The following is a 16,324-nucleotide window of genomic DNA, read 5'->3' as shown; positions in this document are numbered from 1 at the left end:
AAAAGAGTGTCAGACTGACAGCAACAAGGCAAAAAACAATAGAATGATTTCTTTTTTTTGTAGCATGTTAAAGATCACTGTCCACCTAGAATTCCATTCCCAGTGAAAATATTATTGCAGTCAAGGTAAAATAAAGACATTTTCAGAAAACAAAATTAGAAAATACAGTAAACTAACAGATGCCTTCCGGGAGAAGCAAATATGATACAACGTGAAAGCTCGGAGATGTGAGAAGGACATGTGAGTTCATCTAAATAAACACTGGATGCATAAACTAGGTCTTGCCAGGTTAAATATAGAAAGATCATTGCATTTCCCAGAAAGGTAAAGTTAACTTTAGACCTTGATACATGGTGTAGTTTTTAGGATAACATCTAGAAAGGAGTAGAAAAAAGAATGTATAAAGTTAAACTAGCAGGGAAAATGGAATTATAAAAATAAATTTAAGATTGCAAGAAAGGAAAGAGTGCAACAAAACAGGGTAAGTACAAAGCACAAAATAACATGTTAGATTTAGATTTAAGTCCAAAAAACCACACTTAATTTAATTAAAATATACACAAGAATGAGGAAAATCTCTATGAGCTAATGATGTAGGGTGATTTTCAGGATTGCTTTTAAGTGAAAAAGCAACACACAAAATTTTGTATGTCATCTTTTATGTAAGAAAATAAAAATAGGAATATACACATTTATTTTTGTAAAATTAAACAGAAAGTATAAAGAAGAAATAAAATCGGTGGCCTATGTGGTGGAGGACTGGTATCTGTGGATGGAAGAGACAGAGAAGGGAATGGGACTCCTAAGTTTTGACTTTTGAACCATGGTAATGTTTATGCATGCAAAATTAAACTGAAACAAGAATGGGGAAAACTCTAAAACTGAATGTAAATAGAAACAAAAGAAACCAACCATAGTTTCATTCACATTGATACATAATTACCCAGAAGAAAAATTTAATCTAAATTTCTAAACACTGTCTCTGACAATACACCCCCAATGGAATACAGTTTTGTCTAAGGGGATAAAAAAGCAAAGAAACTTTAAACTTGACTTAGTAAGTGTTTTGTTGATGAAGGGATTATGAAATATTCTGAAATGTATTGTAGGACTGAGCAAATACACAGTTGGAACTCCAGGTTCTCACTGCAGGAGAACAGAGATACAAACATCAAATGTGGACAGGAGAGAGAAAAACCTTGTGGTGTTAGAGTGGAATTAGAGACCATCACTATAAACTCGCTATTTCTCAGCTCTTTCCACAGAAAGGGCCTGGAAGCAATTAGATCTCTGTGCCAAGGAGTACGCCTAGCATCCAGATCCTAGTATTGAATACTATTCCCCACTATAATGAGACATTATGATGTCTTGGAGAAATGACTGATTTCAGGGCTGAGACAGGGAAAATAAAAAGGAAGCCTGGAAGGGCTTGCTGTACCAGAAGGTAAATAAGTGCTCAAAAGCCAGTGGGTCTAGTACAGGGGTGAGCAAACTTTTTGACTCGAGGGCCACAATGGGTTCTTAAACTGGACCGGAGGGCCGGAACAAAAGCATGGATGGAGTGTTTGTGTGAACTAATATAAATTCAAAGTAAACATCATTACATAAAAGGGTACGGTCTTTTTTTTTTTTTAGTTTTATTCATTTCAAATGGGCCGGATCCGGCCCGTGGGCCGTAGTTTGCCCACGGCTGGTCTAGTATAAGGGCACGGGAGTGTGATAGCTCTTGGTGGCCATCAGGGATATATTTAAACCTCAAAATGACTAGTAACAGGAATCTTTCTTACCTAATAATAGAAAACATGTAAATTGACCGTCCCTCCGCTATGCTTACCAGTCAATCAGGAAAGTATGCAAATTAACCCAACAAAGATGGCAGTTAATTTGCATACGTAGGCGCAAAGTGGTGGAGCGAAGACTGAAGGCTCTGGCTGGAGCCGCGAAGACTGAAGGCTCCAGCCAGAGCCGCGAAGGCCTGGGTCCCAGGTGCCGGAGGAAAACCGGTGCCGGCAGCCAGGGGAAGGGAAGGCCTTTTGCACGAATCTCTTTGTGCAACGGGCCTCTAGTAGATTATAACACTGAATAAACAATGTAATTGTTTATTATTTTGAATAAACCACCCTGATCTTAAATGAATCCACCCTGATCTCAAAATTTTATTTTGAAAGGATGGGCAAGAGAAGACAGGAGGACAAGCTTCCCCTTAAAGTAGAATGCTTACTAATAAGAGTAGAAGAAATGACAGAGATAGAAAATCATTATTTCACAACAGGAAAAATCACAAATGGATAAAATATTGGGTAAGAAATTGTTGGGGAGCAGATTGTGGAGAAATGTGACAGACACCCACCTTAACCAAGTGATCAAAAGTATCAGTAATACAGTAATGGGACAAACTCTATCATGCACCCCTAATATACACTGAAGTAAACACAACATTGCCCATCTGTGCAGCACTGACAGAAATGTTTACCTGACCTAATTGTGAACAGGGAAAGAGTCAGACAAATACAAATAGAGATCCTGCAAACAGCTGAGCTGGATTCTTTAAAAGAGAAAAAAAGAGGCTGGGGCCCTGGCCAGGTAGCTATGTTGGTTAGAGAGTCATTCCAATATGCCAAGGTTGTGGGTTCAATACCTGGTTTGGGCACATACAAGAATCAACCAATGAATACACAGATAAGTGGAGCAACAAACAAATCAATGTTTCTCTCTTTCTCTAAAAATTAAAAATAATTTAAAAAGAGGCTGAGGACTTGTTCTATAGTGAAAATTAAATGCAGTTCATGACCTTTGGTTGGATCCTAAGCAGGAATAAATTTTTTTAAAGACCTTATTGGAACAATTTGAACTATCGGAATGTGGACTATACACAGAGTGGCCAGATTACTATGAACACCCCATCAGTATTTCATTGACACTTACAAAAATACTGAATATTGTAAACTTCCTAAGCAAATACTCTCAAGGTTTTATTATTATTATTATTATTTGCATAACTAATTAACTTCATTGTACTGATGGGGTGGTCATAATAATCTGGCCAGTCATAATAATCTGGCCACTCAGTGTATATATATATTAGATGATAATATTGTATCATTGTTAAAATTTCACAGTGGATGATTGCATTGTGGTAGGAGAATGTCCGTGTTCTTGACATACATGCTCAATTAACTTTCATCCAGTTCAAAAAGGTGTGTGTGTGTGTGTGTGTGTGTGTTGGGCAAAAGTAGCTTTACAATTGTGAGTATGTGAAAAGGTTTATTCTTGTATTATTATATATTCTTGCATTATATTTTTTTCCACACAAAGAACTGTACTTTTGCCACCACTGTACATACATATACTTATGAATTTTATGTATATATGTATACATGTACATTTGTATATAAATATATTCATAGAGTGAGAATGTAGCAGACTATTAATGATTGTGAGTCTAATAACTTTATTGTTCTTGAAATTTTTCTGTACATTTGAAATTTTTCAAAACAAAAAGTTGTAAAAAAATTTTAACTGAAATGCAGTCATTTAAAAGACAAAGATTATTATACTAGATTTTTTTTAAAAAGTCCCACATACTAAAAGATTGGAAATAAAGTTCTAAAAAAAAAAGAGCTCAATGGCTCTATAAACATTAGAGAAGACAAATTTTAACCAGAAGCATTACCAGAAAGAGTTCTCTTAATGATTTTTCAAAACCTTCAACTCACAAAGAAGGTATTTAAACTTCTGCCTGGCCAGAATGGCTCAGTAGTTGAGCGTTGACCTATGAACCAGGAGGTCATGGTCCGATTTCCACTCAGGGCACATGCCTGGGTTGTGGGCTCAATTGTCAGTAAGGGATGTGCTAGAGGCAGTCGATCAATGATTCTCTCTCATCATTGATGTTTCTATCACTCTCTCCCTTTCCCTTCCTCTCTGAAATCAATATATATATATATATATATATATATATATATATATATATATATAATAAATTTCCAAAATTGTGTATATCTAATAAAATAGCTTCAATATATAAACCAGCCCTAACCGGTTCGGCTCAGTGGATAGAGCATCGGCCTGCGGACTCAAGGGTCCCAGGTTCGATTCCAATCAAGGGCATGTACCTTGGTTGTGGGCACATACCCAGTAGGGAGTGTGCAGGAGGCAGCTGATCAATGTTTCTAACTCTCTATCCCTCTCCCTTCCTCTCTGTAAAAAATCAATAAAATATATATTTTATATATATATATATATATATATATATATATATATATATATATATACCAAAACTGACATAACTACCAAGAGAAATAGAAGAATCCACATTCATAGTGAGAGATTTTAACCTAAATCTCAGTTATTGATAAACCAAGCAGCCAAGGTAGCATTCCAAAATAGAGGAGGAAAAATCCAGACATGTGAAGACCTGAATTTAGCACCATGAACACCTTCTGAAATACTATAGGGTTTTCTCATGCTAAAGAAAAAAACAAAAATGAATCCAAAAGAAGGACCTGAAATACAAAAAAACAATGGCAACCAAGGAAACCATTAAAACAAAAGACCTCTAAAAATTCTTTACTACAGGAAAACAACCTTAGAACTAATATCTAAGATTATCTTCATGTGAAAGGGGAATGGAATAGAGGAAGAAGAAACTGCAAACATGATTATTTTGTGCAGGAGGGAGCTACAGATTCTGATTACCTCCAGAGAATACATACACATAAAAAATTTAAGGTTAACCACTAAAAAAATACAGTGTATTGTTTCTGAACCACTAGAGAGAGAAAAAAAAAAGCACAAAAAACAAAAACAGGAATAAGAACAAAAGCAAGCAAAAATTTGATCAAAGACAGGAAAGGAACAAAGCAAACAAGAAAACAAAAAGCATGTAAAACATGGCCTGCCAGCTAAACATTTCAGTGGCTATAGCAGATAGTTTGTATACGGAAAGCAAAGTTATGGGCTATTTACAGGAAATAACCCTAAAATGAAATGGCACCAAAATGTTGAAAATAAAGAGATGAAAAAACATATAGCAGAAAAATGCTAACTGAAGGATGATGAATAGACCACTATCAATCTCAGACAAAAGAGAATTCAAGGTAACAATCACTAAGAGAAATCGAAGAGATACTTTTACTTCTGAAAAGTTACAATCCACAAAAATCATTATAGTCGCAAAGAGTAGTGCATAAAGCAGAGAGCTGTATATTTTACTAGAGGCCCGATGCACAAAATTCATGCAAGAGTAGGCCTTCCTTCCCCCGGCTGGTGCCAGCACCAGCTTCCCCTCCGGCATCCAGGACCTGGGCTTCCCTTGCAGAGGGAGGCCCCACCCACCCGCTGCAGCCCACTGGTCGGTGGCCTGGGCCTCCCTCTGCAGGGCATTCATGGGACGATGGCCAGGCCCCTGACCAATCGCATCACACCCTCCTTGGCTGGCCTGGCGCCAGTGGGTGTCATAGCATGGTCCTGGATGGTTGTCCGAACGGTCGTCTGGATGGTCACTCCACTGTTTGGCCATTCGGTCGATTTGCATATTATGCTTTTATTGTCTAGGATATTTGTAGAAACATAAGAGGAAAACCCATAACCTCAGTAAGTCTAACACTCTTGGAATCCACTCCCATACATATTCTCCAGGTGTCTCCTGATATAGTAGCAAAGTGTTAGCATTCGTTCAGTGTGGAAGTGATTTCTTCTCAGGTACCAGGAGATTCCTGTCCCTGGAGCATGCTGGGAATTGACTCTACTTATAGGGCTAATTACTGGTACAAGGGATGGCTGTGGCGGGCTTGAGGAGAGTGAACATCCCTGTCAAGGAATCTGCTCCCAAATAAGCTTATCATGGGGTTTTCAAGCAAAGGAGGGCTTGTCTCTTCTTATATGAGGGCAAGACCCTTCTACTGGGCAGGGAAGCTCGAGGTGAGCTGGGGGGTTGGGAGGGTGGTTCTCAAGATAGTTAATTTTATCAAAATCTAACCAGATATTCTCATTTCAAGTTTCAGATTTTCATTCTTTCCCAGTCAGTAACCTCAACTTTAACATAAGAAACTTGGCTACACGGTGAATTTCCCAATCATAATTCGACAACCCACACAATTAAATTTTGTATCTGATTTCAGCAACATCAGGCCTGTGGCTACTGACGTTCTCCAGTCACACCATGAGGTAAGCTATATTAAAGGGTTCAAGCTTGTCATTTTCTCTCTGTGAATACTCAAGTATACGCAGCAATGCCCACCCCGCGTCTCAGTCTTTGTAGTCATCATTACTGCCATAACAGTCAAGCCCAGCAGTTGCTTGGGGTTCTGAGGCATTTGTTTCCATTGGCGTTGCATCACAGTTAACCGCAGTTGATAGCTTCATTCGCTGTGATGCTGATGCACACCATAGACTACCCACACCCCATTTCCCATTGGCAAGGAGCGGAGCCCTGCACTTAAACCCAGACTAAACCCAAAACACCATTTGTGTGGGGTGGGGTGGGGGGGAACGGAGAGTCTATCTTCGGGGACCACTCCTCGCACCGATTCTAGTCAGTCAGGGGTCAGGGTGGGAGGACAGAAACTACATAGGAATTTTCAACATGGAAGGTGAACAAGAAGAACCATTCACAGGGAGTCTGTACAGAGAGGTAAAGAACAGCCTAGAGCAGAGGAAGAGTACCAAAGGAAGAACAAACTGGGAAGGCTGACTCCTTCCCCAGGTTGAGATTCACATCCTTCCAGAGAACAAGGCTGCAGCCCACGGGACGATGGAGAAGCGCTTCAGGTGCCCAGGGAGGTGCTGGTCCAAAGTGGGTGGAGGGCAGGTTGCTGGTCAGGAAGCCTCCCCCTGGGAGCCTCAGGCCGAGCACTGGGCTGGGTGCTGGCATGAAACTTACGGGAGGCCCAGGCGGTGTGGTTTGGTAGTTGACCCATGAATCAGGAGGTCAGGGTTCAATTCCAGGTCAGGGCACATGCCTGGTTTGCAGGCTAAATCCCCGGTGAAGGATGTGCAAGAGGCAGCCAATCAATGATTCTCTCTCATTATTGATGTTTCTCTCCCTCTCCCTTCCTCTCTCTGAAATCAATAAAAATATATATTTTTTTAGATTACAGGAGGGTAAGGCCACTCAGAGTCCTTTAACATATTCCACAGGCGACGCTGGGGCAAGCAGAACAGGATCGCACTGCAAACGGGAAGGCTCCCCTTTCCTCCTGCGGTGCCCCTCCAGCATCCTCTAACGAAGCTTCGCATGTGTCCAATGGCAGGGAAATGTCTACAGTGTCAGCTCCATGATCAAGGCAACGAAAGGAGGATTTGGAGCTGAGAGGCAGTACATTGGTAACTGTCTGACTTCATCACTCCCTATCGCACCTCCTTTTCCTTCAACCAGCTCCACAGCTGTCCAGGGCTCTTTACCTGGAACAGTACCCTAAACCTTCATTCCCGGTGGAGCTGAGCCCCAGGCAGTGCCGCCTGAGGAGTGCTGCTACAGCTGCTTGTTACCCTTTATTCCGGGCATGGTGGTCCTAGGACAGACCCCCGGGGAAGCCCTGCTGTGTGCCATCCATATTTCTCTGAATATTCCTTGGGCAGCTTCAGCAATCATTCCAGCCTACCTTGGGCTGTGCTGTTGTCATTCATTCTTGCCCATTTACCCGGTAGCAACTCCTGAGGCCACAATGGCCAGGCAGCTCTCTCAACATCCAAATTCAATAGACTTGCATTTGTCCTTCAGGCACTAAGACCTCTGAGTTAGCAGAACCCAGATTCAGGTGGGACAGGAAACGTTGTGTGAGTGAGTTATCATATAATCATTAAGCAAAGTTGTAGAGAAAACCGAGGCACAGACACCTTACACAGGTGCACAGTTAAAAACAGCTGAACTGAAATTCAAAACCAGACCTGACTCCAAAGTCCATGTTGTTTCCAATAAACCATGGTGCCTCCCTACCATCTGCCAAGCTGCTGTGAGGTACAGGGGATGGAGTGTCACACCCCAAGCAACCAGTGCTCTCTCTAAGACAGTGGCTCTCAACCTTGGCTGCACATTACAATCACCTGGGAATCTTTTTAAAATCCTGATTTCTGGGCCTCATCCTCCGGAAATTCTGTTTCTTTGTTATGGGGTGGGGCCACAACATTAGTAACAAAGAGACAGAATTTCTGGAGGATGAGGCCCAGAAATCAGGATTTTAAAAGATTCCCAGGTGCCCTAACCAGTTTGGCTCAGTGGATAGAGCAGTGATGGCAAACCTATGACACGCATGTCAGAGGTGACACGTGAACTCATTTTTTTGGTCGATTTTTCTTTGTTAAATGGCATTTAAATATATAAAATAAATATCAAAAATATAAATCTTTGTTTTACTATGGTTGCAAATATCAAAAAATTTCTATATGTGACACGGCACCAGAGTTAAGTTAGGGTTTTTCAAAATGCTGACACGCCGAGCTCAAAAGGTTCGCCATCACTGGGATAGAGCGTCGGCCTGCGAACTGAAGAGTCCCAGGTTTGATTCCGGTCAAGGGCATGTACCTTGGTTGCAGGCACATCCCCAGTGCGGGGTGTGCAGGAGGCAGCTGATCGATGTTTCTCTCTCATCGATGTTTCTAACTCTCTATCCTTCTCCCTTCCTCTCTGTAAAAAATCAATAAAATATATTTTTTTAAAAAAGATTCCGAGGTGATTCTAATGTGCAGCCAAGGTTGAGAACCACTGCTCTAAGAGAATCACCCACATCTCACAGACACACCGGGAGTTGTGCTTAGCTGCTCGCAATATTCCCTGCCTGTTCGTGCTGTTTAATTTCCCCAAAGCAGCACCATTTACCCAAGAATGTCCAAAGTGTCTCACCTGTGTAGCTAGTTTCCTTCCCTTATCTCAGAGCTGCACCTTTTCCGAGCTTGAAAATACTACGAGAACCAGCTCCTTGGTCCAGACCCTCTGCAGTGCACGACCACACTTCCTACCCTGTGGGCAGGGGGCAGAGTTGGGCTCCGTGTGGTCTTGCCGAAAAAGGCATAACTGGTGGGGAGGAACTCAAGCTTCTGGGGGAGGAACAGCTGACCTTTAAGGAAGCCTCCAAGCCGGAGCTGGGCTGTTTTGTTAAAGGAGCAGCAGCTGTGAAGGAGCTCAGCCCTTCAGGTGGTTGCAGGTCACTAAGGCCTCTGCTTTGAGAGGTGGGGTTGTGGCTAACCGCTTTGAAATCGCTGGATTTTATGAAGAGGCCGCCTCCAGGGCGCACTGGGGAGCAGGAGAACACGTGGCTGGGATTTGGGGGAAATGCTCACTAGTACGTCTGGTAAATACAGAGTAGTTTTTCCCCCCTAAGAAGCCCCTGGCCATAATCTAATAAGGAAAGAAATGACCATGATATAATTACTCTCCTTGAAGCTGAAACTTCATAATAATATTACTTTCATTTGTACAGGTCACTCCCAAGACCAGCTCCGATGTGGGTTTTAGACATGATCTAATTTGTACAGCTCAAGGCTCAGTGCGGCCATTACTCATCCACTCCCTTCACTTTACCAGAGGCAGAGCCCCCCTTGGGAAATGAGGGAAAAGTCCCTTAGGCTGCTCCCCCCCACCAGGGTGCCTTTCCCCCCCCCCCCCCCCAAGCTCCCCAGCCTCCTTCTACTCCACCTTCACCTCCTTCTGAAACTTATTTCCTGTGTCTCAGGCACTTAGAGCCAAGATGTCCAATGGTAAATCTGACTCACAAATCAGTGCACGTGTGAGGAGGCAAGTAAGCAGCCTACCACTGTTTCAGTACGTGTTTTAGTAAAACACAGCTTTCACCTTTTGTTAAGTGAGACTACGTGCAATTGTTTCACTTCTATTTTTAACAAGGACCAGAACAGTGAATGAGACCCTGTGTGATCTAGAGGGGCCTGCCCCGCCCACATCCCCTTCCCAGAGAAACAGCCCCAACAGCCGGTGGGGAACTAGGTGATGCGCTGCCTTTCCCCACCCCCATCCACAGCACTGGTTCACACCTGGCCACCCCTTCATGGCTGGGGAGGTTCTGTGCTCGCTGTCTCTGATGGTTTACCCTCCCGACCTTGGTTAAAACGTTCCTTTATTTAACTCCCCTCCAGTTACCCTAATTTGTACGTCATCTATTTCTTCCCAGGACCCTGGTTGGTACATGATCAAGTGCTTACATCTTAGCGATATTATTCTTAGATCCTCTGATATTAGTCTGCCATGCTGTGAAGCTACACCATGGATCTCTTTTTGTTTCCAAGTACCTGTCACAGTGTTATAGGAAATGCATAGCAACTGTATATGGGATGCGTGACAACACTAAGTGATACTTGAGAGAAGACCGGTCCACTGAGAACTAAATGCAGTTGGAGGCCATGAAGTTCAAGTCTCGAGCACGTTCCCATGCACAACCCTCTCTGGGGAATGCAGCCAGTCACTGCAAACCCCACACCACTCTCAGGTTAAAAGATTTCTCTTTACCCCAGTGTTAGTTGGAGAACTTTCAGCCATAACCATATTTAGTCATATTTGGGGAGGGGGCGTGTCAGGGCAAAAACGAAAAAGAAAAAAAAAGAATGTATATGTACTTAACCTAGCTGAGGTCAGCTTACTCCTAACATACTTGTCTGGGAAAGCCGCAGTCAGAGGTTACATGACAAACAAGACAAACAAAACCCCTTCCCTTCACTTGGGTGGACACTGGCTGCTTTCATTCATCTCAATCCTAGAAACATCATGTCAAGTCAAGGCTCAGTCACACTGCAGAGCCCTCAGTGGCTGCAAGGCCACTGCCAAGGGGACATTCAGTCCCTTCTAATCACTGCAAGCCACAGCTGTCTTGTTTTTTTAAAGCGTGTTTCCTTCATCAAGATAAGATAACTTCACAGACAAAAGGAAATTCACAGATAGCCCAGAGCGGGAGGAGGAGATAAGAGTGAATTGCCCAATTTAAAACAGGAAGGAACGTGGGCAGAGGAGAAAGTTTCCCCGCCCTCAGAAGCTGAGCCAGGTTCCCAGTACCCTGAGCAGCTGCTCTGGACCCCAAACCCCGGTGCAATATATTATAACCGGATGTTCTGCTCACACCTTCTGAGGAAGCCAGAAAAGGCAGAGAAAAAAGGCAGAAAAGACTCATGAAAATAAGAAGCAAAGAGGAAAGGATGTAGAGGCTGGTTAAAAATAAAACGTATCAGATGAGAATTAAGTCCTGAGAATGTTATCTCTCCCCACAGGAGGGTGGAAAAAAAATAGGCATGTCACGGAGAACGCAGGCCACAGGATGAATAAGCATAAAAATAGGAGGAAATGACCAAGCAAACGTGCCAAAGGCAGGGGAATGGCCTTTCTTGAGGTGCTAACTTTTCAGGATTAGGCAGATAACCTTGAGGAAAGAGACCTTTCCCCCCTATACATTTTTCAAACTCTTTGCTTTTGGTTTTCCAAGTGCATTTATTATCTTATAAATAAATAAATAAATAAATAAATAAATAAATAAAGGTCTTTGGAAAAGATTCTTGGGAATTCCTGCTTCCCAGCATTTTTATAGCAGGTAACCTGGGCCCAATGAATGCTTCAGAATGCAGAAAGTGGGCAAGTACTTCCCTGCTGCTCGCTACTGTTCCCTTCATCCTGGCCAGGCAGCTGCCCACTCCTAACCCGCCCCCCCACCACAACCACCATCACCACCTCCTCCAACAGCGCTTCTGAGATCTGACCTGATTTTGCACCCAGACCCCGTGTTAACTTCCATTCCCCTGGAAGCTGTGGAGTGATAAATGCTCTTCCATTCCTCAGTCCCAAGTCAACTTCTACATCTACACCAGACATCCATCATAAGGGGTATACCATTTCCCCCTAATTAGCCAAAAACAGACTACTTGTTAAATTAATTTCTAATGACCCAGTGTTTATCTGCTCCTAAAATAATGAATTTCTCTTCACAACTCCTGAAATCTGTATGCAAAATTGTGACAATAAAACACAACAGCTGAGATGTTTTTCTAACTTTAAAAAAATGAATCACAAAATGGTCTTTATAAATTTTCTGAAAAATTTCAGCACTCAGGAGCATGAGCAGCAACTATTTGCCAAAAAAAAGCTGACTTTTCTAAGTGCTACGTTTATCAAAGGTCAAACAAACAGGATTCAAGAAAGAAGTCGGATGCTTCTTCAACTCAGTCTTTCATAGTATTTAAGCAAAAGCACTGTGTTTTAAAGAAATTAAAATGACATCCTTCTACAAGCCACTTTAGAAAGATTAGGTAGTGATCACTCAAGTGCCTTTGAGAATTCAACAATGTTTGTAAATCTCCTCTCAATATCACTCAGAGGTGATAAAAGTACTCCCTGAGATTGCAGGGCCTTGCTCAGTCTCTTCTCTTAGTTTCCATGTATCGCATACAAGCATTTGTCAGTAACAGAACTCCACTGACAGCTCTACCTCAAGCCCAAGCTGGAATGTTAGATGTATCAGGAATAGAAAGAAATGTTTCCTTTCCTCCCCCTCAGAGTGCATCCGACACCGTGGTAATTAACCTAGTTATTAATAACAGGAAAGGAGCAAAGGGAAGGCCAAATATTGTAGGCTTGTCACTTGGGCAGCTTTGCCAGGAAGCTGCAGTTTAACACTCCCCAGGGGGCCACCGGTCTATTCCCCAGGGATTTCGGGAGGTGGAGGGAGGGACTGGACAGAGAGAGAATAGACACACATGCCTAATAAAGTCTGGGTGAAATAGGGAAGGTACTTCAACCTGGGAACAGATCATTGGCCAGAGTAGTTGTGTGTGTGTGTCTGTGTGTGTCTGTGTGTGTGTGTGTGTGTGTGTGTGTGTGTGTGTGTGTGTCGGGGGGGAGGTTGGGTTATTTAATCTCCTAAACAAAAGAGTTCATTCTCTTTCCCTCTTGGCCCACTTGGTTGCTCTTGATTGTGCTCTCATGCTCCTGCGTTTGCTCCCCACACAATGGACAATGGACTGCAAGCAGCCTGATGCTAAGCCAGACCCATTTCCAAGATGGAATGGAAACCCTGGACCCTGCTTTTCTGCTAGCTCTACTGAATCCCCAGCTGCACTTCTTCCAAGACTGGATTACGGAAATGGGACTTTGGAAACCCAGAAATGTAATTCCACACAAATAAAAGTCACTTATCCTCTTGTGCAAGTCTCAGAAAATCCTTTTCTCAAGAATGAAAGACCAGTCGGGAGCTGAAAACCAGGACTACAGGCTTTATTAGGAGAAAGACCTGCTGAGTTGTCTCACAATGAGAGAGCAGCAACCCATGCAGAGGTGGTCACTCCTTTTGAGGGGTGGAATGGGGAGAAATGGGGGCTTAGGGATTGGTGGCTTAATGTATGGTCCATATAGGAACAAGGGCTTGGGGTATTTGGCAGGTGCTGATTGGTGGCTTAATGTATAGTCCACATAAGGTACATGGTTAGGCACTCAGGTACTTCTGGGCTGCAGGTTAAGTCATGTTTGCTGTTACTCTGCCCACCAGTTGGGGGAAGGGAGGATCTATCAGAGATATTGTAAGGAACCCAACCCTAGCACTCAGCGGGGAAAGGAATACCCCACTTCCACCAATAAGGGCATAAGGGTGGCAGCTTATACATTGTCTAAATGTCCCAATGCACTGCGGCCCGCTGGGAGGTCTCCAAATTGCACCCAGGAAATCCAAATCTGTTTTCACTTCCAGATGGCCCACATTGCTCAACTCTGCTGCACTGGTGACAGCACGCCCCATATGCTCAAGCCCAGCATTAGCCCGAGGGGCCAATGTTGGACATATACCCAAAGTTCCTCCACCGTCTGTTATGCAGGCAGGAAAGATCCCTTTGCAAAGTTGAGAGAGAATTCAAATATGAACTTGGTGTTTTCTGTTCGCATGGTTTATATTGAAAGCTTGACATTCCTTTAGGATGTTTGGCATGAGACCCTTGTTGATAATTAAAAGCTATAATAAAAGTGTAATATGCTAATTAGACCAGACAGCTGAACGACCTTCCGGATGTCATTCTGGATGTCCTTCCGGATGAAGCTGTGGCAGTGGGGGCCAAGGCAGAGGCGGTTAGGGGTGATCAGGCAGGCAGGTGAGCAGTTAGGAGCCAGTGGTCCCTAATTGCGAGAGGGTGAGGGCTGGGCTAAGGGACCCCTCCCCCCATGCACAAATTTTGTGCACCAGGCCTCTAGTATTATATAAAAATATCAAGTAAAAATCATTTATTTAAAGCTCCCTCTCTGCCAATTCCATTCACTCTTTTGTTTGGCATCTCTTCTGCAGGTAGGAGACAGCAAAGGCAATACTGGGGAAGTTGGAAGTCTTGAGTCAATCCTGATGTGTTACCTCATCACTGTGTAACCTTTGACATGCCACCTAACCACTCGGAGAACACTTCCTTATCTGTAAAGAGGAAGAACTGTCTCTGAGGCTGCAAAGAATAACATGTGACAGCATGTAGAACAGGCATGGCATACGGGTATTCTCTGAGTGCTTAAGAATTATCTTACCAATTGTTTTATATCATGAGTGTTTAGCTACTGAACTTGGCCTTGTAAACGTAAAGGAGACAGGCTATGGTAATCCAGTCTCTCAAAGGGTCTACACTGCCAACACGGTGAAACAGCAGCATGTTAAAAAAAAATCACATTTGGACAGTAGACTGAGTCTAAAAGTACAGTGGGTCTTTAATATAAAGGAGCATATATTATCCAAAAGAGTTCAACTATAGCCAGCTTCCCTTTGAAAAATAACTATTTATTTCCACTGTTTTGACAATAGTCTCTAACCAACTAGCTATTCAGTATTCTTGTCATGCCACTCAAAAGATTCAAGACTGAAACTGTCAATTTTGTACTATTTTCATTTGAAATAACTTTACTAAGAACATCCCTTGTGCTTGTCCTCATAGTTATCAAATATAAAAGTACCTGACATGTCCAAAATCCCATTTTACACAAACTGCTGACCCAGCATGGCATTTCTCATCATTGCTTTCTGAAACACAGGAAATTTGAAGACTGAATGGCCAAAGTAAATTAGGATGGCCCAGCCTCTAAAAAATCTGAGTTATTTAAAGAAGGAAAAACAAAATCATGTCTGAATGGATAACTCATGATTCAGACAGCCTAGCATTTAATTGGTATTAACTACTCTACTGAAGATCTATTTAATGCACTTAGTAAGACCTCTTATAGCCACGAAATTGGATATTTGGTTCAAAATTTAATCTCCTGCCAAGGACTCTGCACTATATAGATGATGTAACACTGAGGTAGGCTCTTAATATTTCATTGCCAAGAATATAAAGGAAATTGATCAGATTATTTGCCAAATAATATTGCTTTAGCAAGGCTAAGTCCTCCCCTAAGTGGGCTGTCAGTGAAGCAAAATAGCAGACACTATTATAGCTGTGTTTTCCAGGTTAGTCTTCCAGAACTCAAATTCATCCAGGAAAAACTCAGTGCATTAAAAGTTGATTTGATATATAGTTTATTAGTTTATAGGACCTTTGTCTGGAAGGAGTAAGCAAGGCCTAAAAGGTTCGATATTTTGATAAGTCAAAATATTGAGCAAAATGAAAGATATAAAGCATTTTATTGAAACATGGTATTCCTTCAGAATAGTCTGTCATTCCCATGACATTAGTAATCATGGGGGGAAATCTTAGTTACAATTTTATAGATTATGAATTCCTAAGAAACAACCTTCTTTCTTTCTCTCTTAATGACATTTTTCAAAATTGTTTCAAAGGAGGAATGTGTTCTGCCCTGTCTGAAGCTATTAGTGGAAGTTACCAAAAGGGTATAATCCTTCATTCAGTTTTCAGCTGCGTAGTGGTCAATGACCTGTTCAAATAGGTAAACAAATATGAAATGACACGATGACCAAAGCTTTCTAAAACTCTTAGCCTAGATTTATAAGTCAACAATGAGAGATGTATGTCCAAAAATTCTAGCGAGTCCTTCTTGCCAAAGATGAAGGAAATTAATCAGACCATTGACGTGCGAAGGTAGGAGAACGAGTTTATTCAAAGAGTCCTGCTGTGCGTCAGGCACTATTTTAGGTGCCGGGAATATATCCCGTTGATTTAAAACATACAAAAATCCCTGTCTTCTTTGTGCTTACACTCTAGAGCAGCGGTTCTCAACCTGTGGGTCACGACCCCTTTGGCGGTCGAACGACCCTTTCACAGGGGTCGCCTAAGACCATCCTGCATATCAGATATTTACATTACGATTCATAACAGTAGCAACATTACAGTTATGAAGTAGCAACGAAAATAATGTTATGGTTGGGTCACAACATGAGGAACTGTATTTAAAGGGTCAGAAGGTTGAGAACCACTG

Source organism: Myotis lucifugus, unplaced genomic scaffold, assembly GCF_000147115.1.
Source record: "Myotis lucifugus unplaced genomic scaffold, Myoluc2.0 scaffold_22, whole genome shotgun sequence".
Classification (NCBI taxonomy): Eukaryota; Metazoa; Chordata; class Mammalia; order Chiroptera; family Vespertilionidae; genus Myotis; species Myotis lucifugus.
The sequence above is the reverse complement of the archived record's forward strand: the minus strand, read 5'-3'. Positions refer to the sequence as shown.